The sequence below is a fragment of the Pelmatolapia mariae genome, linkage group LG14 (assembly GCF_036321145.2).
Source record: "Pelmatolapia mariae isolate MD_Pm_ZW linkage group LG14, Pm_UMD_F_2, whole genome shotgun sequence".
Classification (NCBI taxonomy): domain Eukaryota; kingdom Metazoa; phylum Chordata; class Actinopteri; order Cichliformes; family Cichlidae; genus Pelmatolapia; species Pelmatolapia mariae.
In genome coordinates, this window is record NC_086239.1 from 6718360 (window position 1) to 6740520 (window position 22161).

The window sequence follows — 22161 nt, forward strand, 5'->3', positions numbered from 1 at the left end:
GGTGGGAGTGACATCACAGACTAGCAGCATTTAATTACTTAGCAATATTCTTAATCGTTAATGTCTGCTCTGCTTACCACTGTCTTGCTTTTTCCTCTTTCAGAAGGGCAACAGTTATTTTCTTTTAAGCCTAGTCATAAATTCCATTTGTAGTGGAAGAGAGTGGAGGCAGCTGGGGCCCCCTTAGCAAGGTTAGGTCTCTTCAACTGTCAACACAAGCTTTGCACATTTACACTGCTGTAGCTTGCCTCAAGGCTTCCCCTTACTGGCCTGGGGCTCAAGTAGTCGCTTGCCTTACCTGGTGTGCCACCAGGTAACACTTCTGCCTAGTATCATTATTTACAGTTCGCTATGTTATGCCATGCCTTATCCTTTAATATTGCTCCTCTATCATGCAGGTCTTTAGCTTTGAGCAGTACTCAGAGAAAAAACTCCTTCTGCTGGCTGTTCATTTTCTGCCACTCTGCACAGCCGTCACCTCGTAACAGTGATTTTTGACAAGTGTGTAGATAGATAGCCAGAGGATACGGTTTACAGATTGGATTAACTCTCTCTATTTTCTGTGTGCAGGAAGCAGAACCACAGGTACGACAGACTGAGGTACACATGCTGTTCAGTTCCCCCAAATCTATGTTTTAATCTACAAGCAGCTCTGGCTGTACGGCAATGTAAACCTGTCTGATATGTCTTAATAAATAGTAAATTATTGTGGAAAAAATTAACATATAAAATCGCTTTTTTAATTTGTTTATCTAATGTCAAACTGAACGGACTGAGAGGCTTGACACAGGTCCTGCGTGGAATTCCCGTTTTTTATATTGATGGAAGAATGATGTTTACGAGTAACAAGAGCAGTTATTGAACATAATGGTGCTACCTCCCAGCATGTTTCCATTGCCAGCTGGATATGGCATCATTCATTATTTCCTGCAGGGGTTTATTGCAGCTTGTAACTCTGTTGCGCCCTCATCAGAGACAGCAGGGCCAGATATGGTAAAGTCAGATTATCATTACTCCTACAGCGTCTGCAGCCATTATCTTCAGCCCGAGCACAGAGGTTAGACTGGACGGCAAAGAGTGTTTTCCATTATTCTTGCCAAAACAACAGCTGACATTTTCAGATATAAAAATAGCAGGATTGGTTATTTCAACGTGATTAGAGATGGATTTGCATTATCGCTGTGTTTTGTTTTTTTGTGGGGGGGTTTTTTGTTAGATGTCGAATAGATGTCCCAAGTATTTTTTAAAGTCTGTAAGACTTATAACCTTCTGTCTGTAACTTTCTGTACTGCTCAATGAGCCACAAATTTGAAACTGTATCAGTCATAACATCCATTATATTACAAGTACCAAATTATGAATAAAAAGAAACATTTAAAACCAAATACAATGGCTAAAGATTATGGCTTAAGTCACCTTCTGAGAGACAGATAGATAGGTTTGTAATCACACCTTGTGGGGGGGGGGGGGGGGGGGGGGGGGGGGGGGTTCGTTTCCATGGCTACAGAATTGACTTTTGACACATTTTGTCTATTTGAAATTGTTGAATGAAAGCAAAAATGAATTGAGCATGCTTTTCACTTGGTTAGGCAAAGTCACCACCATCTGACATTATACATAAGCTAGTATCTTGAATCACGTTAACTAGGAAAGCAGTTTAGCAAGAAAGACAACTAGCATTTAAGTTGTAAAGATAAAAGGGAAAATAAAATAAAGGGAAATGTCTAGAAATAACATAATGCAACATTAATGCTGCTTTGATTCATTTTTGCATTGGGATGTTATTTTGTCTGTAACATTGCACATTAGAAAAACCAGTTGTTTTTAAGCATCAGTTAGAGATAATATTGGAGTTGCTGAATATATTAGCACTTTTGTACACTTGTAGTTGGTTATTTTGTCTTATTGTACTGATACTGCAAAAACAAAACTTGATTCCTACTCTAGGCTGATTTTTGGCTAGTTTTGACTGGATATACAATGAGTTTTATCACAAACACAGGACAAGCTGCATCCATTGTGGATGAAAACACCTGTCTAAGGGAGCCAGTTGCTTTTCCTGAAACACATACTCATTCCCAGCTCCTGTAATACATTATAACAGACCTCTTACAAGTTGAGCTGTTAATTTCCAAATGTGCTGCACTCTATCTGGTATTGTCTAGTATTTCACTGTGCTTATCGAAGCATGCAGACAGAGAAAATTATACCATATCTCCCTCCAGCAGAGAATATTTTTTTCAACTCACTGTAGACTACACGTGATCTATGCAAGCTTCTGTCAATTCAACTAACTGTCTAGATGTTGCAGGTGTTCTTCAAGCATACAGTTACTAACTCTATTTGCATAAATGGTTATTTAGATTGTTTTTGTTTATTGTGAATAGCTTATATTTTTGAAAAGGTGCATAGGTATCATACCAGTTGTTACCATATAAGGCCATATTATTCATTATTGTCTCAAAAGAATATGCAAATAAGCCTGGAAATTATAGTACGCAGACAGCTGCTAAAATGTCCACAAGCTAAAGGAAAGTAGTGAGGTGAGTCTATCTATGCAAGACAGACTCAGGTGCTGCAAATGAGAAAAGAGCTGAGGAAAAACAAAGCAAGTAAGCTTCCTGTTCACTTAATTGTAACCTCATAACCTTACATACCTCAGTCTGGGATATCAGGCTCTAATTGGGACTTATAGAGTTCACATTCTCATATACCCGTCAGCCCTGGTGCATTTTTCAAGACAGGCCTTCTACAGTGCATAAATGAATCTGCTTTGGGGTTGTGAAGCAGCTGGCTCACTGATCTACGGGATAATTGAGTGAGATCACGGAGGGCCAATGCAGTGGTGTTACAAATTACTTTATTGACTTCTTTATGCTTTCGGCTTTATGTCTGAAGAATGGCTGTGGAAAAAGAGTCGAGCATACATTGTCAAAGGCTCCAAAACAAATAATGCCTCACATGCATATGGGTTTGAATTCCAGTACCCCGGTTATTGACAACATTATTTGTCAGATGTTCACATTACAGTTGTCTATACTGCTTAGTTCACTATATATGTCTTCTTAGCTAAACCCTGCTGTCTTACATCACTGTTGTTTAGTTAACTTTTCTAGTCAAACTACATCACATGGTATTGCCTACATTTAAATGGACTGGTGCTGATATGGAGCACTTCTACTCTGAGTGCTTAAATTGCTTTTTACTGTAAGCCTCCTTTATCCAATCACACAATCGCTTTGTTTTTCTATGTCTAAGAGCTAACATTCTCATGCACACTCATAACTTGAGCTTAAGTATTTTGCCCGAGGATACTTAAGGAAACAGACTGGATTAGCTGAGGAATTGATTCAATGACATCTAATCCTGCGCTACAGCCAAAAGCTTATTTTACTATTTATTTTGCTGTCTTCATACTGCAGACTTTCACAACCGCACATTTGGAGTGTGCTTGCCTTCATGTGTGCTTCAGATTAATACAGCATGATTCAACCCAACAGAGCATGCTTTTCATTTATTAAATACACAACTGAATGCAGAAACCCACAAACAAGCAAACAACCTAAAGGCCTGGCAGAGCATCTCAGCGGAGGAAAGACAGAATCTGGTTATGACTGTGGGTTCTAGATTTTGAAGCAGTCAGTAACTGGTAAGGATTTTCATCCAAATAATAAAAACAATCCTTACGTTAAAAATTATGTTAGCTTGTCCAATTAGCCTAATTTTGAGCCTCTGAAAACTACGTATAAAAATGTAATTTCTAAACTGTTAACAACATACTTTTGTTAAACCCCTTCAACTACAACTGAAAGTCTAACTAAGGACTCAAATTATGTGGCACTGGTATAACAGCAGGATCGTCCTGAGCTTTTCCTGATTTTTCTTGTTTGTGTGGATAAAGTAAATTAAAAGGGTAGGCTGATACCAGAAGAGCAGGCCAGTCTTGTCTTATTTATTGATATGCTAAAGTTTTTTAAAATAATGTCAGAATAATTATTAATGTGGAAATCTAATATATAGCATCTTTAACTCTTAGGGGGGAAAGCTCTTAGAGGTGCAGGAGCTTTTCTGCTTTAAAGTGCTTGGATTTGCCGATAAGGCTAGAGACGAGCTACATAAAAGCAGCCCACACACCATTTTCCGTTGGAAATTCTTTAGGCCTGAAAAAGGGCAATTTACGATTGCCTGTCTTATAAACACAAATGCATTTTTATTGCAATATATCAACACAAATGTCTCATAAACCTCTGAATTATTTCTCTGTGTAAAAAAAAGTAGCTCAGTCTGCACTTTAAGTTATTTTGGGATGATATTTCTCTTGTTTTTTGTTCCCATTACTCTGCTGCTTATTTTCATCCATGCGGTCCATAGGAGAGAGTCACATTTAGAAATATAAAACCCCTGTGCTGTGCTGATATTAAAAAAGGGTCTCATAAGCTTTTACTTTTACAGTCAAACACTTCAGATATGTCTCAGACCAGATACTATTAGATTGAAGGCTTTAACTGGAAAAACTTTCTGCGCATGACTGCAAAGGAAAATCAGAATTGGATAATCGAAACTCTGGAAACCCTTCAAGGTTCATTTTTTTCTTTTTCACTAAGAACAACAGACACTTCTCAGCAGGCATTTATTTAACTGAAAAAAAAACATGCATAAGTATGTTTTCTAATGTTTTATGTATGAAAAACTAATACGTCTTAGAAGAGAAGTATGTGATTGTGGAGGCATTGATGTACACATAGCATGATTTTACTGAAAAAACTATTTCACTTATTTCAATGCAGGATTAACAACATAATGTGATGTAAAATGCAGAAACTGGAATTAGAAAAAAATTTCAGAATCAGAAAAACTTTATTAATCCCAGAGGGAAATTGGGTTATCATAGCAGCAAATATACAACAAACAACAAGGACTCATATAAAATGAGTGTAGAAACTGAGTTATGATAGATAAATATTACGATAAATAGATAAATATAGAGATATAGGTATAAATATACACAGAAATATAAAAGGACAAGTATGTGTGCAATATATGTCGTGGCATACAAAAGTGAACAAAGGTTTGTTTCCTTAGTTAATATTTATCAAGTCCAATGTAACCTCATAACATAAAAAGGTCCACGGATCCAGAATCAAACTCTTCTGTTCATTTTAATGTGACCAAATCCCTTTAAAAAGTGTAAAAGCCTTGCTGAAATAATCTCCTATGGAGCTTTTGTGTATGTTTTTATGCTCCAAACAAAAGTTACAGATGTTCTATTTCCCTGCAGCACCATTGTCCATTAAGTTAAGCTGTAAAAATGGTTTTATTAGTGCTTTTTTTTTTTTTACAATGATTTAATAAGACTGAAGATATGAGTTATATGCCCTGATAAAGGTTTTTTGGGGGGTTGTTAATAATGAGGTTTGAAATGCTGGAATGCAGGGGCATCACAGTAGCCTCATATAAATGGTAAATGGCCTGCATTTGTATAGCGCTTTACTTAGTCCCTAAGGACCCCAAAGCGCTTCACACTACATTCAGTCATTCACCCATTCACACACACATTCACACACTGGTGACGGCAAGCTACATTGTAGCCACAGCTGCCCTGGGGCGCACTGACAGAGGCGAGGCTGCCGGACACTGGCGCCACCAGGCCCTCTGACCACCACCAGTAGGCCATGGGGTTAGTATCTTGCCCAAGGATATTTGGCATGCAGCCTGGAGCAGCCTGGGATCAAACCACCGACCAATGAGATACAAACAGTGCTGGCAACAATCAGCAGTTCAGATCTGACCGGGGACATTTTTTTCCCTGTTTTTTCACTCACTATGTGTTTATAGACCACTCTGAATGTATTTATTTATTAGTTTTTCACGGTGTTTCTTTGTTCTGTCTTCCTTGCCTCACTCCAAACCGGTCGCGGCAGATGGCGGGCCCTCCCTGAGCCTGGCTCTGCTGGAGGTTTCTTCCTGTTAAAAGGGAGTTTTTCCTTCCCACTCTCATCAAAGCGCTTACTCCCAGTGGATCCTGTGATTGTTGAGGTTTTCCCTGTTTCCTTTGTGTTATTGTAGGGTCTTTACCTTATAATATAAAGTGCTTTGAGGCCACTGTTGTTGTAATTTGGCGCTGTATAAATACAACTGAATTGAAGTGAATAACGTAAATGATGATGGCTGAAAAAAGTTATAAAAAATATTTTAGTTGATGTAAGTGGTAAAGAGGGAAATAGGAGGACTGCACACTCATAACTCATACAAATCTTGTGAATTTATTGAAACACTAAATACTGACATTTAACCAAACTGGTTTCTGGAGTGGTCAAACATTCCAGCTTCTCAAACAGCAATCGGTGATGTACTTCACCAGCAGTAACTCTATGGAGGAGTCTTAAAGAGAAAGACAAAAGCTTACATGACATCTCAGAAGAACAGTGTGATCCAATGAAACATCACCATGGATGCACAGTCCTCAGTCCCTAAAAATCTGTTATCTGTTCTCCTGAAACCATAAAAGTTCAGCGCTGTAAAGTCAAGTCAAAACAAAGATTTCCAGAGGGTTTGAATGCTTACAATAGCAAATAATAGATTCTTTACTAAAGAGTAAAAGCATTTTGGCAAACTGGTGGGGTTTTTTATATATATATATGTGAGAATTGCATGCCTTCCTTTCCCTATACAGCCTTGTAACAAATTTGTACAAAGTCTAATTACCAAACTGTAACAACACCTAGCTACATAAGTGATTGTTTCAAAGGGAGCAGTGTGCAGGCATTTCACCTACACACAATTAGAACAAAACAAAAGCAGAGGAATTACTTGAAACCCCAACATTACTCTGCAAGTCAACAATGCCCCAGACGAGAGTGAGTCTGCACTGGTCGTGTTTTTTTTTACTCCCAAAAATTGATTAAGACTTATGTGTTCATACAGCCACTGAATCTTTTGCATGTAAATGTAATTTCCCACTCACACACGTACACAAACTTACACACGTCCTGTCTTTCTCCCCTTACCCTCAACTGTTCTCTTAGAATTGGGAGGGGGTTACATGTGATGGGCAGGTTCCAATCTGCCCATCACATGTAATGTTGCCTTTCCTTTTTATTTTCAGTCATCCCCAAAAGGCATCACAAATAGAAGGTCATTCGTCCAATCTGCTATTGTTTTTTTAAACCAATTATCAGTTTTTCTGCCACCTCATGATTTATACTGACAGTGTGGGATCGGCTACTGCTGCCTTTTAAAGATAATTGGTTCACAACATGAAAGTTTTACTCTATCCTAATACACAGATATCTAGTATGTATATGCAATAAATCTTGTTTATACACAGCTATTAAAATCCAAGGGTCAATAACTAAATATATGAAGGGGTGAAAAACATTTAAGCATGTTTCTCTGTCCAAAAAAATCTCAAAGGCAGTCTGATATCAGACAGAATAGACAGCTCGGCACACTCTGACTCTCAGGTCTCGAGTTAGAGAAAGACAATAATTAATCAATAATAAATTATACCCACATCATACTGTATTTGAAAGATACCTTACTGGACTGAAGTAAAGGACTTAAAATTGTATTTTTTTTTCTATTGGGCAGCAGGGGGCGACTCCTCTGGTTGCAAAAGATTTCTGCAAACTCTATGTAAAATGCCCCCCTTATTGACCTCAGTAAATGCTTTTCTCATGAGTTCATGCTCTTAATCGCCACTTTCATGTCTTATTAAACACATTATGATGTTTATTTTGTAAAGTGTGGTGCCTGCTAGGGTCAAAAAATGAGAATAAGGCTGTATGTGATCACTGGCTAATCACTCAGTTTTGGGTGATGGCTACTTTCATTTTTAAAGTTTTAATCTTTAATCCAGTCTAAGTCTATCCCTCAGCAGGGATCACATTAAATGAGAAAAGTTATTATTAATTATTTAAACCAATCCTGGTTCTTTCCTTTCAATTCACTAAATATTGACTTGTCACCATCTAAGTGATTTTTGACTTTTATATATATATGTGTGTGTGTGTGTGTGTGTGTGTGTGTGTGTGTGTGTGTGTGTGTGTGTGTGTGTGTGTATAAATGAAGATATTTAAATCATAAATTGAAGCAGAAAGAATACTCAGAAACAAACCCCAAGCTTATCTATATCAAGCTAACAAAATAATTTCCTAAATGAATCACTTATTGCAAAAGAGACCGCATGCTCTTTCATTCAAAGAACTCGATTATTTCTAGATTCAAATGAAAGGACCATGAAAGCTCTAAGTGTGCAGGAACGCCGGTTAAGGCGCACTGACGCGCGGCACGCACAGATGCTCCTCCGCCACTTTACTGATCACCCGTCTTTGTCTGCATGCCACCTAATTTCACCCAAATCTCCCTCAGGTATCCACATCGCGCTCTCTCATCCAGCTCCCATGCCTCCTCCAGCAGTGAGCTCTCCTCCACCCTCCTCCACTCGCTCGCTGCTCGCCGCATCCCCGTCTGTCCTGGTCAGCTCCGGGCGCTGGAGGCACCACATCTGGGGGTAGCATGGGCAGCCGAGGAGGGGTGTGTGTGTGTTGGTGTGTGTGTGTGTGTGTGTGTGTTAGAGAGAGAGATTTGTTGTTTGTTTTTTTTTGCCACGGCAGCAGCAGCACCCGCATTGCAACACAGGAGCGGCTGTTGAATGTGTGAGGAGCATCTCCCTCTTCTCCCTCTCTCTCTGTCTCTCTCTCTCTCTGCGCTCCGTGTTTATTGAACAGACAGGTAAGCACGCTGTTCCATTTATCAAGACGTCTCTTCACACGGTCACAGGGAGGGGGTGTTTTGGGTGGAGGGAGTTTTTAAACGCGTCTTGGAAGTTGGGGCTGTTTGTTGCAGCCAACAGGATTTCGCCCGGCAGCCTGAAACGGCGGCATCCGGACAGGAGCCTGGAATCTTTGCAGCAGCAGCAGCAGCAGCAGACAAGTTCCAGCGGAGGATAAACTGTTGCCTCGAATCAAACTTTGCCTTTGAACTTGCGGGATTTTTCGACCTCTTTCCTCCCGAGCACCCTCCTCCTCTTCTTCCTCCCCCTCCTCCCCCTCCTCCTCTGCCCTCAGCGCTCGGAGGGTCTAGAGATGGAGAGCAGCAGGTGACTGACCGCTCACCGCCGCTTCAGGACGCCTGCCGGGGGTTTCACTGGTTCCACTGGGGGACACCCAGGGCCCCGACGAAGGACGGTGAGTAACCTGCGCACTGCGCCTCTGCGTGACTGATGAGTGTCCTTGCACGCGTACATGCGTGCATGTGCGCGCGCGTGTGTTACCAAGCATCTTCTGCTTTTCCCCTCAACTTCCTTACCTCCTACTGTCCCTCACACACACGCCCCCCAACCCCCCAACCCCCCCCCCCCCCCCCCCCCCTCCTACACCGAAAGAGGGTCGCGCGCGTCCTTTCCTTGTCACGGGACAGATAATGCTATCTGCACATCAGCTGCGAGCTCTCAAATCACAAGACGGCCTCTCCGAGGGCCACAGCGCTTCACACATTATCTGTTTTAATAGGGAAGTGATCATGTGCTTCACCCTTTCAAGAAAAGAGAGGGGAGAAAAAAACTCTTTTAATTTGTGCGCCTTGTGGGTTTAGTCATGCCTCCAAATACGGAGACTCTTGACACAGTTCTGAGTGGGCCCGAGGCCACCAGTCTTTTTGGTTTTGTCCGGGTGGAATCAAAGCGGAGCGCTTCCTGTTGCGCAGAGCGTGAACTCTCCGCAGGTCCCGCTACTTAACTGTGATGAATACTTCAGAGTGGTTACACAAGGACCAGCTGTACCTGGATTGTCCCACCAGGGGGCCCAGAGCATCCGTGTTACAGGGCTTCCCACACACATTCAGATATGATCGATCTGGGACCTTCCACTAATCGTTCTTTAATTCGGTTTGCCAGTTTCTCCCAGTGTGTATCAGTCATCTGATTACACGGCTAAATATGCTGCGACAGTGGGAGAAGTTGGAAATGTGAGAGCTGTCACATAAGTGGGACTTCTCAGTGTTTCTCGGTCTTGGAACGAATTCTGACATTTTTAAGAACTAACAACAGAATCTGGCGCCATTATTTACATTTCAAATAAGGAGCTACTGAGAATTTTGACTTCAAATTAGACATTTGGTGTCATTTTATGTACGAAATTCCTTTGAATGAATGTGATTCGAGAATGAAGTTATCATTGAAACGTTTACGTTTGTTTATATGAAAGAAACTGCTTACATGACAACTTTGGTATTCAAGTCTTCTTCCTCTGTGGTCCTGCTAATGTTGTTTAAATATACTGTGTTAAAAGTTGTATTGGACAAAAGCCAGGTAGCACTCCGGGTGTGGCCCAAATGTTGTCACATTTAGCCTGAACTGATGGCACTGATTCACGTGGCTCATGCCGCTGAATGGATGTCAGATCTGTTGCGACAATGAGATTAGATCCCAAAATAGGCGCAGCAATATCTGCAGGGAAATATATAGGTGAGCCCTGATCACATGGTTTCTTTTAAATACGAACTGTAGTTTGATTCAATTCATTTTATAAGTTTTCTAGCACTAGTTCACTCTGTATTGTAAGGTAATTACCCTACAACATTAGAGCAAAAATCCTCTCAAAATGTGTTGATCCCTATAAGGAAGCATTTGGTGAGAGTGGGGAAGAAGAACTCCCTTCCTCCAGAATCAGAAGCAGAATCAACATTCATCATATCCGCGATCTAATATGGACATCCAGATTTAGCACAATATGTGAGGTGTCCTAGCTAGTGTGCTGACAGCACATGTATCAAAACAAGTAGTTCAAATGCAAATTTTCCAGTAAGTCTGCAGAAAACTGCATAGCCTGTCAGCTGTCAGCTCACTGACAGGAGGTCAGAGTTATAGTTTGTAGAAGTGCAACACATCCTTTTGTGTGATTGTAGTGTCACTAGAAGTGTGTGTTATATGTATGTTCACAGACACAGAAACCATGAAATGTGATTTATTACTCCTGTGCATTTTGTTTCTTGAGAAACGGCATCGGTTAAGTGACTTTTTCCAAAAACTGTGTCAGCGCTCAGTTTAATGGCGAATACATACTCCTAAATATCCTATTTCTGCACACTGACTTGCTGAGATTGTTTTGCTTCCTACCTGCATATACAATGCTGATTTTGGTCTTCCTTTCATGAAATTCAATTTGGATTGATTCCATTTTGATCCTCAGACATTATACAGCTTTTTGCAATATCTTAAAAAAATCTGAATTTCTAAGTAGATTACATTTAGAATCTGTTTGGGGTTTTCTGGGGTGGGAGATAATGTCTGTTTTGTTACCATATGGAAAAATTAGTTGTATTCCTGGTCTTGGACTCAGATTTTTTTTTTTTGTGTAGATCAAAACCAACTGTGAATAACTTTAACATGCACAAAATCTCCATGCTCATAAACACAAACTGTAGTGCTTCCAGTCTGATAAAAAAAAAAAAAGGGTGGGAGATGGTGGCGATGTGGAGGTCCCCGAACTTTCACCAATACTGGGTACCAGTACTGGGACATAAGTTGCATTGGACTTACTGTTGCCACAGCTTCGTTAGACTGTGGTGTTTAATGTGTCAGATGTCTGGGACAAAGGCAATGTGATTTCTGGTTGCAGCTGCATCAGAACAGCACAAGTAACAGAGTTTTGAATCCGTAGCTAGCAAGTGGGTGTCGTATCTTTTGCTTCCTGAAAGCTTTACTCAGTGAGCACTGTCTTTTAAACCTGCTGAATATCTCCAAAAGTGAGAACACATCTGATGAAAAGAACCTCTTGCTGTGTGCAACATGTGAGAAAAGACCTGACCTGATTCTTACCATTGTTGTTTTTTTGTTTGTTTGTTTTTTAAACATAAACTATGATTTAAAAACAGCAACTGAAATTCAAATTTCATATTCAAATTTCAAAACACCAACTGAACTGCTAATAACACTTGCTCAACATCTCACAAACACAAGATTATTAAAAAATTATTTCCTTGAGCTGTGGTCTTTGCTTGGGAGGATGAATGAACTTACCAGTTCCTCTAGCCCCTCTAACCTCCAGTGTCTTCCTGCGTCCTCCTTTTCCCTGCAAAACTGCACTTCATGTATCTGCAGATAGATAGGATAGCTAAAATACAAGTGATACCATGCCATGAGACTGTTGCCGTGTAAGCATGCTGAAAGGATCGATAGTAGTATAAATCACAAGTTTTCAAACCAGGGGTCTAGGCTTTGAGTATAATGCATTCTACATTCTTTTATCTCACCTTTTGGTTACTTTAAGCCTTAACGTAACCAAAGGGTGAGATAAGGTATCAATGACAACTTAGGAAAGGTTCAGAGTTTGGATTAGAAGACCCCTTTTAGCACTGAACCTGTGCATCCCCTATACTGTTTGTGGCTAATTGGTAGTGAGACTGATTTCAATGTTGCCATGGCTGGACACTTTGTTTCGAATGCCTAATGACAGAGAGGCAGTATTGAGAATGGGCTGGCACAAAGCACACTGCCAACTAAAATACATTACTAAAGTTAAAAGGACATTCCTTAAACATGTACGGGGGTAAACACATTGTGTAAGTGTGATCGAGTTGCTCCTTGAGTTGTGAAATGAGACCAGTTCTGTATTAGGAAACCATAAATCTTGTCCTGCATGTTGGCTTTCTCCATGGTTCTGTAAAACATTTACTTCCCTTCAGTCACGGGCTCTTTAGACACATTCCATTAACGCCGTAGTTGACATTTAAGTGTGAAACAATTAGGTGAGGCATCAGCCGAGCTGGCAAAGAGCCGCAGGTCTGCACTGCAGGCCTGGAGGGAGTTTTCACTTCAACATATCACGACTCTAATAGAGTTGTCCACCAGCAAATAAAGACTGAGTGTGTCAGTGGACGTGCAGCCCAGAGTGTGTGATGGATTTTCCTTTAAAGTTCACCACTCGAGGGACAGTGTGAGTCTTGTTGAGACAGGAAGAGAGAAAGGTGCAATGTGGTGGTGTGGGGGGGGGAGGGTTGGACTGCTCCCAGTATTTATTATTGATCTTTGAATCTTGCTTCCACTTTGATGGCCTTAAAGAGTGAGCCAGAGTGTGCTGCATCATGAAGTGCTCGAACACATGAAGTGAAGAGGAGATCAAACAGACTGTTTTGTTTTTAGCTACTTCTGCTAACAGAAAGTGTTAGGGTGCCTGGGTCGTTGACCCAGAGTTTTGAGTTTTCATTATTATTGTACTTTGATTTTTGCCTTTATTTATCATTTCTAGTCTTTTGGTTTCTTTGTCAGAGTTGTGCCTTCTGGTTTCTGTTCTGTTCCATAGTTGCTGTATCCCTGTGTCAAGTCTGCGTCTCTGTGTTATGTTTCCCGTTTTACTTTTAAGGTCCATGTCTTATTTTAATGTATCTGGTTTTGCTTCCCCTGTTTCGTTAGGCCTGATTTGCCCCAGCTGTGTTTCCCTCCTGTTACCCATTCCCTGATTGCTCCCTCTGTGTATTTAAGCCTTGTGTTTCCCTGTGTCAGTGTCGTGATCTACTGTCATATTGTATTGTGTGTTCTGTCTGCCAGCCTGCTGCGTTAGTTTATTTTGTATTCTAGTTCAGCCAGTTTTCTGTCTTGCCGTCCAGCATTAAAGCTGTATTTAAGTTCACCTTTTGTTTCCTTGAGTCTGCATTTTGGGTCCTTTTCCTGCCTGCACACAGCCTTCACATGACAGAAAGGCAGTTTTAATGAAGTTCATCTATTTGGGGCGGGTTGGGGTCTAGAAATGAGAGCTTAATTGAGATTGGTTTAATTCTACTTTGCTATTGTTGAGAATAGATTCCTTAATATACATCAGAGTTAAAGAGAATATAGTTTGTGATTGCTTGCAACATTATAATATTGCGGTTAATGGGTGTAAGAATACAAAATAGAAAATGGGCCTGGAATGGGAACAAAGAACTGGGGTGCAGGGCAGGAGGACAATCAATCCCCACCCCCAGGGCAGGAAGGAAGAGTTACTGAGAGTGAGGGGCAGACAAAGTGCAAACGGATACTACCTAAAAAGGAGATAGGGGTCAGGGTGTCAGCATCCTTGGCCACTGTACTAGTGTATTTCCATTGTGGGGGTGTTTACTGTAGGGGGGAGGAAACCAGAGGTTATAACTGTAACTGTTGTGTGGAGTTCTTTAGATCAGCCTTTAGCATAGGACTGCATAGGAATGTAGTGTGCTGATCTCCAGATACATCTGTAAGAATAATGGGTAATAAAAGGATTGTGTAAAACATGGAAACATCTCAGCGTGATCTCTACCAGGACCAAAAGAATCACAGAGTGTCAGTGTGTTCATGTACATGTCTGTGCGTGTGCAGTGTGCAATGCCACTGGCATTCCTGTTTAATTGGAGCTAGAAAATCATTTCCCTTGATTGCTTGCACACTCACTGGGACACAGCTTAGATGGATTGTATTGTTCCACAAATTACATTGTTTTTTCCTCCACAGATGGGGCATTGATGTTCTAGTAAATACATGTAACAGAGATATTCGGAGCCAGAAGCCCACCCATGAGCATCAATGATTTTAAAAAATAGCCTTGCTGATATTAGATTTCTGAGAAAGTATATACATAGTCATTTAATGCCATAATACAATCTGAAAGCCTAACAAGCTCCTGTTATTCAAATCAAGATTACAGCTAGCTATATTGGCTTGCTTTAGCTATGCAGTCGAGGTGGGTGGATTGATCCAGATATCAATAGTATTGATACCAGCACTGGTATTGATATCGGCTCGATACTAGCACAATAAGGTCAATCCTTTGTTTCTATCATTCTTTCAGACCACTCTGTCTGGGCTACAGCAGCAGAAGATTGCACTGGGTGACCCAAGAAACCCAAGAAAGTGAGGGTAGTTTGTATTGGCTCACCAAAATTGGACAACAGAAGACTGGCATAGCTTCACAATCAAAGGCTCTCTAGTTTGATCTCTGCAGGGATAAAGATCAATTGGGAGTTTGTGTATATATATATATATATATATCCCTAACTTACTTATAACCCTGAAAAGAAAAACAAAAAATGAGAGGTACAGAAAAAATGGCCTCAGCTGCCACATTTGAGGGAGGATGATTAATTTTTAAACACTGCCAACTCCTGAATCACCCTATTTTCAGGTGAACCTGTTCACTGTGAATGGTTTTAATCTGTAGTGTAAGACCGGGGGTCTCCTTTTTTGGGCATATATATACTTATTCCATCAATCCGGAGACTGCAAGTAAGTTAGGGGGTCCTCAGGTGTAACAGTCATTATTCTGGGGTCGCTTTGAGAGCCAAGAAAAAGAATTTATGGGGATAACAGTGAGTCCACCTCCCAGCATATAAATACCTTCCTTGTAAACATCAGTGAGGGTGTTGCTGAGAAATAAAGCTCTTTTTGTCTGGAGAGCATTACTTTCATAGGCAGAGCATTTCCAGGTAGACATGCACACAATGCAGATGCTATACACACACAATGCAGTCATACCTGAACGCACTCAGATGCTTCTTTCTTGCAAAATGACTCACACACACACACACACACACACACACACACACACACACACACACACACACACACACACACACACACACACACACACACACACACACCTGGACCCACGCACATTCTTATAGATCTGAGAATCTTTATTTCCTTTAATTGAATCATCTCAACACCTTGGTGACCTTGTGCAAGCTGCCTCAGCAGAGCTCAGGCAGCTTGCACAAGGTCACCATTGAATGGACATGAGTAGATGCTTCAAAATACAAGGAATACACTCTTTTACGCATTTGTCTTATTTGCTAACTCAACAGTCAGCTGTTCACCGTGCCAGAACAGAACTAAATGAAACTAGTGTAGAGAATGACAAGATGTATTCAAAGTAGTAGCAGGTCATAGCAGATGCAAGTCTTTGTTCTACTCTTTGTCTTTGCACGCGACTTAGATAAAGTAGATTTTGCTGACAAGGATTTTCAGCTGTTTGATTATTAAATGGATTAAGTGGGATAACTCCCAAAACAAATAGACATGCTGCAGAAAAGAAAGAAAGAGCACCCTGCTGTGTGCAGTGAAACCAAACTACACACAGCCTCCTGAGAAGTTGGGAGGCTGTGTACAATGCGTGAGGCTGTGGAAAAGATACGTTGATTTTCAAATCATTTAAATCATATATTGAAGTGAAATTGGACCAAAGACATACATGGGTATAAAAAGAGAATCCCCTAAGGGAAGATGGATATTGATATGTTTATAATAATATATATTGTTTTTTTTATTACAAAAAAATGGGCAATTTCAATAAATCAGATCATTAACAGGTTCAGAGAAGTGGTCTCTGTGTACAAGAGAAAAGACAGAATAGCCATGATCTACTGGAAATCATTGCATGGATTTAAGAACTAATATCCAGTGACGGTGAACACTGTTCATTAGTGTATTAATAAATGCAAGTCAAAACTCTAAAATATGAGGTAAATACATACATAAACAAGATCCAGAAATACCTATACCTTCTTTGGACCTATAACCTCATTTAAAATGGACTGAGATTAAGTGGAAAACAGCCCTGTGGTTTGACCAATCAAAATCTGAAAATCATTTTGGAATACATAGATGCTGCGCCCTCCAAGCTAAAGAGGAGAGGGACACTAGCTTTTTATAAGCACACTGTGATGATGGTGCACACTAATGCACATGGAATTGATAGCACATCTGCAAAGGGCTCATTTAACCCTTGTGTTGTCCTCGGGTCAAAAATGACCCCAGGTGTATGGCAAACAAGTGTATGGAAATCCAGAGCACATTACAAGGGTTAAAATGAATGACACATACATATTTTGTAGCAACACACTCTGTCATCCAGATGTTTCTTTTTTGTCTTCTGTAGATGGTATTGCTTATTTCAGTAAGACAATACTGAACCTCTTCCTGAACGTACTGCAGGTTTTCAAAAGTATAGAAATTTGACTGCTGACTGTTACAAGAAGAGATTGGGGGGGGGGGGAGAGAGAGAGAGAGAGAGAGAGAGAGAGAGAGAGAGAGAGAGAGAGAGAGAGAGAGAGAGAGAGAGAGAGAGAGAGAGAGAGAGAGAGAGAGAGAGAGGAGGAAAAATGCTTTTTACAATTAAAAAGAAAAATGTAATGGTTTCCCACTTCAAAATAGGATAACTGATCCCTTATAGTGGCTGGTCGGGACAGCTTTAAGACATCAAAACTGCTCTGGGTCAAAACTCAAATGCCTGAAAATGTCACGGGTGTAAGTTAGAAGGGAACCCCTTCTAAAACGGGAGGAGCAGCAGGGGATGATCACGGGAACAGAAAGACATGTAAAATCTGGTTAAAATAATTAATCAAATGTATACTTTATTTACAGCATAAAATGTATCCTGATCAGGGGAAAGAATAATTAAAAGAACGTAAAACGAAACAAAATAAAGGTCCATTCCGCAGTCCGCAAGCTGAAGCCCCCCAAGGGTCCCAATCAGTCTCCTCCACACTTCAGGCTGATAACAGTCCACCGAACTCCACCAGTGGGGCCAGGCCGACAGCATCCTCCAGTAGTGTCCTCCGCCACTCCGCTCCGCTTCCACTAAACACAGTGAAGCAGCAGCAGTCACCCATCCTAATGTACCAGGGATGTCTTTACACATTTTTACAACGGGACTCTAGGTCTAAACTCTGCCTGCCGCTGCTCCGTGCCTAAAGCATTTTAGCTGGCATCTTGCTACTCCATGGCTGTCTCTTCTCCTCTGCGTCCAGCCACACGTCCCTTCTCCGACCTGCTAGGCCCTCTTATTGGCCGCTGCCAACAAGGGAGGCCTGACTGATTGCGGTCCCCTGTGCCCTCCAGGTGTGTCTAATTAGGGAAAGCAGGGGGCGGAGTCTCTCCGGAAGAAGCTCCAATAAATACAATAAAAGCATGCAACACTAAAATACACTCAACATTAAAACACAACAAAGCATGCAACACTAGATAAGAAATCCTTCTTCCCCGGATGACAGAAGCTCAAAAGCAAGATGCTTGTTTGTTCTCTGATCACTAAGCAGATATATGATGTCACATCAACTATTCTGTTTTGGACTTGAATTAGGCACTAAAGGCTCTTAATACCCTGATAGCCTCTTCAAGCTGCTTGTCACAGCTGGTGCCATTGATAAATCTGATGATCACAATGGAGGGCAGTCAAATTAACAGACCTTTTATCTTAAAAAGCTGACGTTTATAATGGTGTGACTTTAGAGTAGCACAGTGTGAGAAGTATGGAGTGTCAATATAATTGTGTTTGAGTTTAAGAAACTTTAGGAGGCAATTTATTACACTGTAAAAAAAAAAAAATCCCTACAAGCATGCTATAATCTGCTGTTTTTATATGAGGAAATTTTCCATATTGGAATTCACAAAAGTATCCATAATTAGTAGGGAAATTGTACAGTAAATTTACAGAATTATATGTATTGAGGTTGATAGAAATGACCGTAATACAGTCAGCAGAAAAACACATAACATTTTGGCAAAAAAAAATTACCAGTATTTTACAGATTTTTTACAGTGTATCTTATAGAGTGACTGATCTTTTAAAAAAAATCATCAGCTGTTTCTGACAGTTGTCTTGCTGAAGTGTCTGTAATCTCAAAGTAAACGGTTTGCAAAATTATACACACCGCATTTAAAATAGGCTACCTCTCCTCTCCAGTTGTCATTGCACATTTCCTGCAAAGCTAGTGACAGGAGAGTAGCGAGTGCTTTGTGAACCTAGACAGTGTGCCCGTCTGGCCCAGGGGATTTGCGGGATGATTTATTCAGCGTAGCTCAGCTGATGGGAGAAAGAAAAAAAAAAAAGAAGCTCATTCATATGCAGCTAGAAAAGTTTGTTTGACAGCTGGATAGAACCAGTGCTAATAACAAATGGAAAAGAATAAAGAAAAACTGAAGATGTAATAGCAAAAAGGCTCCAGTGTCCAACTCCCAGCATTTTCACAGCTTGAAATATGACTGCACCCTCATGGTGCTATGTGCTTTGTTGTATACCAGGGAGGAAACTGAAGTCAAAAAGTGTTTGTTGTAGAGTTTGCAGTGAGGGCTGCAAAAAGAAAAAAAATCTACCCCAAGCTTACTGACTCTTCTAGAGTGTTTATTTGCATGTGCACATTTATACCCTCAGGCTGATATTCATTTATAACACCATTTGGCAATGCATGTGATAGTCCTGATGATAGACTGTTACCTGCACTGTGTATTGCTGTTTGTGTGTGCGCTTTAATCACCCTGCAGCGACGCTAATGTAGTCACAGAGTCACAGGGTCACATTACAGAGTCTCACCTCAAAAGATAAAGCTTAGCATGCCAGGGTTCAGCCTTTTTTTTTCTTTAGATCACAACTGAATCTAGTATAGACTTTAAAAATACCTTTTCGAACTCATACTTATTATATGAAACCTCACCATTATGGTTCAATGCCAGTGCATGGAGTAGTCTGCTGAATTATTGTTGCTGAATTAAAGTGTATCAAATGACAGGAGAAAGGACCTAACCACAAAATTTTACCTTCACAATTTCAAAATTACAGGCTCTCAAAATACATAGGGGTGGATTGAAATATAGCATTTTGTGATCCCTCACTGCAAAACACATGAAATTTTCAGGGTTGGAAAACACATTTAAGCAAGTTATCACATATGAAAGTTTTCTTTTTTTTAATGCTATAACTTTCTAACTTTTAATATCTGACTCATCTTCTAGTTGTCTAGTTTGTGACAGTGAAAAGAATTTTCTAAACCACATTTTGCAGTAAGTCTGACATTATTAGTCATTAACGGGTCCAAACTTCTTCGGTTCTCAAACACTGCGGCATCACTGTAGGTTAAAAACTGTTTAAATTCTTTCATCTTTAATGAAAATGATCAATGTGGCTGTTGTTCAGGTGCTACAAAAAAGTTAATATTCAAGCATTCATTAATAAGAGGATTAGTGAAGTTTAATGGAGTTTGATAAGAGCAGGAAGTTAGCTCGCTAGTTTTCACCTAAAGATGATATACCATTTTCTGACTCAGGGATTTCTAAAAAGTAAAAATGGACAGCTCTGCTATCACTTCGGACATAAATGAAAACAGAAAATTAAACAGCAATGTTTGTAGGTTCAAGGTTACTTTATTTATACCTGTAATTAAATTTGATAGCATATTAGGAGGGTTACTGAAGTTGAGCTAGCTGGCATATAATGGCATGCGTCCTGGCGGCTAGCTACAGAGCTATTGCTAGGATAATATAAGTACATTGTGACCTTAAAAATGGAGAATGAGCGTTAACTTAATAAAAGTTAATGTGAGAATCCCTGATGGGCAGAGATAAATACAATCACATAACTGGGAAAAAATGCAGAAAACAGGCCACACTTCAGTCGAGGGAGCATCTAAGATGATCCATCCCCAGAATGAGGTTAGTCATTAATATGATTTTGGATGTCTCACTATAAAAATTCCTAAGTTCGATGTACCCATTCAAATTTTGGTTAGCCTTGGGGTAATTCTTTTCTAAAGCATTCAAGTATTTGGTGTCCACCAAACTGTGAGCCCATGGGCTAATGTTACAGCGCAAGGTTTTAAACTTATATAAAATCAAATATGATATAAATAATTAGAACACATTAAAAAGACAGTAGCCTTAATGAATGCACGTCTTCAAGCAACTCAAAGAAGTCCAGACGCTTTTCTTTGCAAACTCCTTTGACTACGATGACCTGGATGACTGAGAACCTTCACAGACATATTGCCATACATTTTGGGAGGAACACCCTTCAACTGGTGCGGGAGTATGAAAGGGAATCAAGGAAACTGGCGGATTATAGGAACCACCTTCGTTTCAACCTAAGATGCAGACAAAGCAGAGTTGTTTCTAAGAGCTTGCGCCTTGGATCCACTGTCAGGGGACACAGAGCAGACTTGATTCTACAGAGAGCACAAAATCACCTTTTAAGTGAAAGGATAAGACAGGTCCATTTCACTATAGATGCCCTCCAGATCAAGATCAGCCAGATTCTGCAGGAACTGGAAACCCTTCTACCCTCTCCAATCCTAGAAGAGGTTTACAAGTTTGTTGACAAGGCTCAGCGGGCCCAACACTCTAAAGGAAAAGAAAGACAACGCAGGAAATTTCACACCTTGCTTTCAAAAACCCACACTCCTCAGTCTGAACCCGCACAACTCGGAGAAGAAAACACACCTGAAGACAGTCGGGAGAAATGGGTAAAGAACTTTTCAGACCGGAATCTCACTGAACCTGAAAAGAGAGTTTTAGCCAAAGGACTCAATTTTGCCATTTCTCCGCAACAGTTGCCCATAGTGGACCTCATCACAGCCACAGAAACCGCCATACGGATTAATAAATTATCACAGACAGAAGCAGAGCAAATCAGGAAGAAAGTCTCAGCCACCCTCTCCAGTGCCAAAGTCCCTCCGTCTAACCTTACATTACAAGAAAAGAAGGCCGTCGCTTCCCTGAGCAAAGACCACAACATCACTATATTACCAGCGGATAAGGGAAGGTGCACCGTGGTCCTAAACACAACGGATTACCACACAAAGATCACTACTCTCCTCAGTGACAACAACACCTACGAAGCTTTAAAGCGAGACCCCACAAGCAGCTACAAAAAGAAAGGTATAGCTTGCCTTCAAGACCTTGAAAAGGACAAAATCATTGACCGCATTACATATCACCGCCTTTATCCAGGGGATGCCATACCCTGCATTTATGGACTTCCAAAAATCCACAAGGAAGGGGTCCCACTCAGACCCATAGTCAGTAGCATAAACTCAGCCACTTACAACATCTCGAAACACCTTGCTACCATCCTTGCACCTCTCGTGGGGAACACCCCACATCACATCAAGAACTCCACCGACTTCACCGACAAGGTCCAGAAACTTACCCTGGACCCAGATGAAACCATCGTGTCCTTTGATGTAGTCTCACTCTTCACTTGCATACCCACCACGGAAGCAGTGGAGACTGTCAGAAAACGACTACAAGAAGACAGCTCCTTGGAAGACAGGACCAACTTCACATCCGATCAGATTTGCACACTGTTAGACCTCTGCCTTACCACAACATACTTCAAATACAACGAAGGCTTCTACAGACAAAAACATGGCTGTGCCATGGGC